The 7,020-nt window shown below is 38.1% G+C and overlaps 2 long non-coding RNA genes across 2 annotated transcripts; one reads left to right on the top strand and one right to left on the bottom strand.

The window, feature by feature from the left end:
- The first annotated feature begins 3,020 nt into the window (after window positions 1-3,020).
- Window positions 3,021-6,941, top strand: LOC309719652. Its single transcript, XR_014280277.1, has 3 exons — window positions 3,021-3,514; window positions 4,509-5,406; window positions 6,374-6,941. It is a non-coding gene; the product is annotated as an uncharacterized lncRNA (long non-coding RNA).
- On the bottom strand, window positions 4,933-7,020 carry LOC309719653. Its single transcript, XR_014280278.1, has 2 exons — window positions 6,936-7,020; window positions 4,933-5,495 (listed from the first exon to the last, which is right to left on the bottom strand). It is a non-coding gene; the product is annotated as an uncharacterized lncRNA (long non-coding RNA).

Genomic DNA, 7,020 nt, shown 5'->3' with positions numbered 1-7,020 from the left:
AATGTTGTCGCAGTTACTGTCAGTAGATAAGGCATGCAGTGCTCCTGTCTCCAGTGAGCTACCGAGTCGGCTAAACAACAACAACAACAACAACTAGTTATAAGCTAACATGCCAGCTAAGGTTAAGCTGTTGGGCTCAAAATCACACTTTCCCTCTAATAAACAGTTTGATTACATTCTCATATTAGAGCCACATGTTTCACTAATGTGGGCTAACAGCAGCTAACAGAGGCTAATAGCGGCTAACAGCCGCTAACAGAGGCCAACAGCAGGTAAAGATGGCAAAACCAGCAGTGCTTACTGACAGAAAAGTGAAGAATAGCTTCAAGAACTCACCTCAATATTGCTGCCATCACTTTTTTGCCCTTTATTATTTTAATATTTTAATGAAATATTCCAACAAATAATATTATTTGATGTAATGTTTAGCCCATCCAATATGTGTGTATTTTATTTTTGATGATTTCAAGGATCTTGGTGTATTAATCTGTATCTGTATCTGTGTCTGTGCAGCCCAACAGTTTAGGAATGGAGCTTACTAACCAAGCTTGCTTGCATTAACTGATAATTTAGTATTTAGTAACTCTAATCCTTATACGTTAGCCACAGATCTAACAGGGAGGCTGCCAGAATGCTAAAGCTGATGCTTCAAAAAGCAGTAACAGGGGACGTCACTGCAGTTGCAGCATTTTGTTGTTGTTGTTGCAATGTACAGCCTATGATCTACACACAGTACAAGATCAATTCTCATGTTGAATGTCTGCAGAGACTAACATGAAGTAATGTGGCAAAGATGTTAGAAAGCCAAAATGTTGACACTGCAGCTCTCAAAGCACTGACAAAACGAAAAAAAAAGTGTTTTGCATTTCTTCCAAACATATGCATGAGTGTATATGCACATCCTTCCTTCCTGCTGTCTGTGCCGCTCTCTGTTTTGAGGTGTAACACCTGGGCGAGCTGAAAGAAACATGAATCAAGCTGAGGAAAATGTCTTTTAATCTGTTTCAGATTTTGTTTCATAGCTGTAAGCAGTCTTACCTCATCTATGAATCTTCCTTCTCAGACAGAGGGATCACTGTATCTGTAGGCATTCCTCAGGCTCAAATATCAAAACAGCACTAAATAACCCGTCAGTCTCATTTCCCAGAATATAGATGTTGCAGCATGATGGTCCATATTTTGGGGGAAGATTTACCCTCTGATGGTATATCCTCTTAAGTTTAAAGGTCAAAACATCATAAATATATGCAGATGAAAGGCAGGATTAAGATTTCTGTAACCTGCAAATAAGATGTAACAAAAGAAGCAGTGCTATGAAGTGAACGCGGTGAAATGATCCAGAAACTGAATTATAGAAGTGGTAAAAATGTCTTGTTTTCACACATTTCGCTCTTGTGACAGCTGTTGGTAACCCAGTTATGGAATGCGCCTCTGGGCTTTATTCCTTTTTCCACTCTGAAAAAGTGCAATGGCTGTTTAACTTTTACGTGTGCGGTGTTCAAGAGATGTCCCAGACATTATTATCAAACTTTATACCGAGTGATTTCATTTCACATCGCTGTCTCAGTGCCTCCGGAGTGATCGGCCGGGGAACCTGCGATAGATCCAACTCCATTAAAAAAGAAGCCACTGCTACGTTTGGTTAAAAGTTGTCCTGTTCGGAGCTGTTTGACATGCAAGCTTCATACATCCTGTTTGATTTGCTTCAGTTTTTATCTCCAAAGTATGGTAGATGGCATCTTGGGGAAGGCTTGTTTTTTCCTGTGATTAAACAACACATGAATCTATATGGATTCGGGGTTGTCTATCTCACACGCATGGAAATGCACACATTCGTCTTGATGCTTCACAGCTCCTACAAACAAGGCAGTTGCTTCTCCTTGTAATGGAAAAAGATGTTGACTTGGGCTTTGAAAAGAGTCTTATTGACTCCGATAAGAAGCCAGGGACTTGAGGGAGATAAAAAAAAAAGGAGCAGACAGAATGTTTAAAGATTGTTGTTATAACAGTGTAGTAAAATTATCAGTGCAGATTGGATGTGACAGACCCATGCCAGGTTTGAGCTCTTAAGATCATTACTAAGAGCAAAGCGTGCTGATTCTTAGCTCGAAGCAGGTTTTTATCTTCCTTTCAAAGTCATTCTTGTTTTGTTTTTCATTTACATAAATTATTTAATTACAAACATGGTAGGCCAGCTGAGAAGAATTTATGATTTTTGAGTACATAATTTTTCAAATGCAAACTATTTTGGGGAAACATGACTAGAATGTTCCTTAACCAATTTACTAAATGAGCATAGAAAGCTGAAGTCATTACATTACATCTAGTTCAACCTCCACACGTACCCGGGTATTTTTGAAAACTGAGATTTTTCTATGCCTTGTCAGATTTCGTACACACGTAAATGGCGTTTGTGGTCACTGAAAACGGAGATTTTTAAAAACGCCTGCTAGGGTGGATATTTTCGAAAACTCAGTTTTTTAATTTACGTGTGGATGAGGAAAACTACGGTGGCTGGGAAGTGCAAAGCGCAACAAATTAAAAAACGGCCACAAATTAAAAATCCACAACAAATTAAAAAACGGCAACAAATTAAAAATCCACAACAAATAAAAAAACGGCAACAAATTAAAAATCCACAACAAATTAAAAAACCGCAACAAATTAAAAAACGGCAACAAATTAAAAAACCACAACAAATTAAAAAAACGCAACAAATTAAAAATCCACAACAAATTAAAAAACCGCAACAAATTAAAAAACCGCAACAAATTAAAAATCCACAACAAATTAAAAATCCACAACAAATTAAAAAACCGCAACAAATTAAAAATCCACAACAAATTAAAAAACCGCAACAAATTTAAAAACCGCAACAAATTAAAAATCCACAACAAATTAAAAATCCACAACAAATTAAAAAACCGCAACAAATTAAAAAACCTCAACAAATTAAAAAACCACAACAAATTAAAAAACCGCAACAAATTAAAAATCCACAACAAATTAAAAAACCGCAACAAATTAAAAATCCACAACAAATTAAAAAACCGCAACAAATTAAAAAACCGCAACAAATTAAAAATCCACAACAAATTAAAAAACCGCAACAAATTAAAAATCCTTGACGGAAAGGGATTGTCTGAAATACCGGAAGTGGAGAGTGATGTCACGAGAGGGGGCGTGGCCAGGATTTTTGGTTGAGGCGCCATGTTTCTGGGCCGAACAAAGCGCTAGCGAAAGAGGAGCGAAAGTACACGGATAACACCAGCTATGGTTCGTACTTGCTGTGCAGTCGGTTGTAAAGTTAGATCGCACGACCGGCAAGGGAATAAGGTTGAAAATGGTTTATCTTTTCATTCTTTCCCCACCTGGAAGCAACATGAGGCAGCTCATGTATCGGATGTTACCAAAAGAAGGCGTCTAGTCTGGATAGCAGCTGTGAGACCAGCTGATATCCAGTTCTCTTCCTTCTCCAAATATCTGTTGGTGTGCTCCAGACATTTTCATTCCGGTAAGTTATAGATATGTTCATATCACTCTTTATCGGTCTTTTAAGTCTGACATCACTAGCCATGTCTTGGCTCAAACTCCCAAGAGCACCTGCAGGTCCATAAATCACACGATCACTGTGGCATCACTGAGTGTTGAAAAACTATCTAAAGTCTTTCATCTGTAATAAAATGATCAGCGTTCTGCTCTACCATGTGTAACAATTGAGTTTATCATCCAGGCATCCATGAAAACGAAATTAGCAGGAAGTTAGCTCGCTAGATTCCATCTAAATACAATATAGCATGTCCTAACTGAGGGATTTTGGAAACAAAGTCAAACGTACAGCTCTGCTATCACTTCCAACATAAATGAAGACAGAAAACTAAACAGCAGTGACGTTTGTAGGGTACTGAAGTTTGGCTAGCTGGTGTAAAACGATGTGCTACGTGACCGTTAGCGACACAGCTATGTTAGCATAATATAAACACTAACTTTTTCCACTTGATAAAAGTTATCGTGAGGATTCTCGGTGGTCAGGAACAAATGCTGGTGGCAGGATGCTGTAAACGGACCAAACTTCAGCCAGGAGAACAACTGAGATAATCCATCCACAAGGATGAATAGGATTAGTCATTCATATACTGCTGCATGGGCTGGGCTGTAGCTACATCGTAAGGTTTTAAAAACTGAGCTTTCAAATGATTAGTGGTGATAGAAGCAGTGGGAGGCCAACAGTGATCACTTACTGTTTTTAGGAGTTTTTTGAGATTAAATAGAAGACAATACAAAACATTAAACATGTTAACAACACAAAACCCATATTAAACGCAGACTACTTCAGGCCTGGAAGCAGGATTTGTCACACCATCACTTAAAGACCAGATAGCCTATTAGTTTTCTTTTCGATGCACTCTGAGGTCATAGCAAATTAGAAAAAAAAAAACATCCTAATGAGTGATTTTGCAGAACTACGTGCTATTTATAGACTTGCTAATTATTTGGCATTATTGCAGCAGACCAGCCAATGAAATGGATGAAACATCGTGACTGGGTTCCAGCGCTACACAAGGGACCTGCTTCAAACATACCACCATGCCAATCAGATTACTTCTTCCATGTGAGGGTGAAGAGGTGACCCTTCTGGATAAGATGGTGAAGGTTTGCTGCCGTTTTGATGAACAGTGTGGTAGTAAAACCAGGGGAAAATGAAACTTGCTCCTGTTAAATATTCTTAAGTCTTGTGCTGTATAAATAGCGGTAACTTTTCAGAAGATAAATTGAAGTAATTGATAGTAAATTAAGTAGTGTTAGTAGTGGGTGATATCGTGTAAATGCTGTCATGATTTTGTGTAAACATTTTGTCTTTTATAAACTATAAATGACATGGATTCTACATTGTAACTGATGTGATGTTCTATAATAAAAAAGAGGCAAAAATTAGTTTGTTTCTTTATTGAACTTTTGAACAGTGGTACTCAGTCAGTACATATTCAGTAAATGCAAATTATTTACATGGCAGTGCACTTCAGGCATAAATCTAGACCCTTATATAAAACATTATGGGTCATTCCCACAACCCACAGCTTTACTGTGCTCCAGCAAAGTATCCAATAGCAGTGACAACTCCTCCACAGTAGCAGGTGGGATTTTTCTTTTTTGAGGACGGCTCCTTATACCTTTCAATACGGATGGTCTGTTTATGTTTTGATCCAGAGCCGTTTTTGGGCAGCTGAAGAGGAGAAGTCTATCTTATGGCCAACCTCTGGCTGTATCTTGGTCATATTACCCAGCAAAACCCAGTATGCAGGTTCATCTGTAACAGCCCTTGTGCCACAGATCCGCATTGTTGCTTCTACTTTAAAAAGAAGAACAGCGACATGGCTGCAGGTCTCCACGACTCCGGCCATACAGGTGCAGTGGGCGGCTTCAACCTTCCCTGTGATGCTCACAATGACCCATGGCTGCAATGCTGGTTCATTCAGTCTTTGAGAGTGCAGTACCTGAAACATACAAGTTACTAGTTAATTTAAAGACATAGACTCTAATGAGCTAAGGCCAACATAAATGTGTTTTATCTACTTTCAAATCCATTTATCATAAATGTAACAAAGTGTTTAGAAAGTTAGCACATACATGTAATTTTCCATTTTTTTTATGTATCCATCTATAGAACGCTGCATGTTATATTCCAAATCTGCCTGTTCTCTTTCAGAAACCTGACTTCAGAAAATGAAACTAAAGTATGTAATCACTTTATGGAGAAAGCATAAAGTTTGACTTTAGGTGACAATTATGGACACGTAATATGATAAGGAGATTCTGCAGGTCATTAATCAATGTATTATAGTAAAAAATGTATTTTTGTGACAAAGGACAAACACGGAAGCAAGATATGTAATTAGGATTATTTCTAATAAATATAAATAAATAATTGCAATTTCTTTAACCACTGAGAATAACTAAATCCTTCAGGACAATGTCACATCAATGCACTGAACTCACTATGGCTACGTTCACACTGCAGGTCTTAATGCTCAATTCCGATTTTTTTGTCTGCTTGTTCACACTACAAATAAAATGTGACAGCAAACGTGCTCCTTTGTGAACCCTCAAAGTGGCCCACATATGCAAAAGCAGATGTCACACACAACACGCTCTGTTTAGACCCAGACCAAACAGTATTGTTTGACTGATGGCCCTTAAATATAAAGACTTGTTTCAGACTTTGCTTTAAGTTATTTTGTTATTTACATATGGCCTAATAATTATCCTTATTGCAATTTTAGAGAGGAGCGGTGCTTCAAAGGATATGCAGATTTCTGTCAGAATCTGCAGATTATACAGTATAAATAAAATGTTCATGTTGTCTTCCCAACAGTTTCACTAACATCTACACGGGATGGACACGAAGCGCCGTTGTTCCTGACCACCGAGAATCCTCACGATAACTTTTATCAAGTGGAAAAAGTTAGTGTTTATATTATGCTAACATAGCTGTGTCGCTAACGGTCACGTAGCACATCGTTTTACACCAGCTAGCCAAACTTCAGTACCCTACAAACGTCACTGCTGTTTAGTTTTCTGTCTTCATTTATGTTGGAAGTGATAGCAGAGCTGTACGTTTGACTTTGTTTCCAAAATCCCTCAGTTAGGACATGCTATATTGTATTTAGATGGAATCTAGCGAGCTAACTTCCTGCTAATTTCGTTTTCATGGATGCCTGGATGATAAACTCAATTGTTACACATGGTAGAGCAGAACGCTGATCATTTTATTACAGATGAAAGACTTTAGATAGTTTTTCAACACTCAGTGATGCCACAGTGATCGTGTGATTTATGGACCTGCAGGTGCTCTTGGGAGTTTGAGCCAAGACATGGCTAGTGATGTCAGACTTAAAAGACCGATAAAGAGTGATATGAACATATCTATAACTTACCGGAATGAAAATGTCTGGAGCACACCAACAGATATTTGGAGAAGGAAGAGAACTGGATATCAGCTGGTCTCACAGCTGCTATCCA

The sequence above is a fragment of the Aulonocara stuartgranti genome (assembly GCF_965226115.1).
Source record: "Aulonocara stuartgranti genome assembly, chromosome: 12".
NCBI lineage: Eukaryota > Metazoa > Chordata > Actinopteri > Cichliformes > Cichlidae > Aulonocara > Aulonocara stuartgranti.
This window is presented reverse-complemented; position numbering and strand designations above follow the sequence as displayed.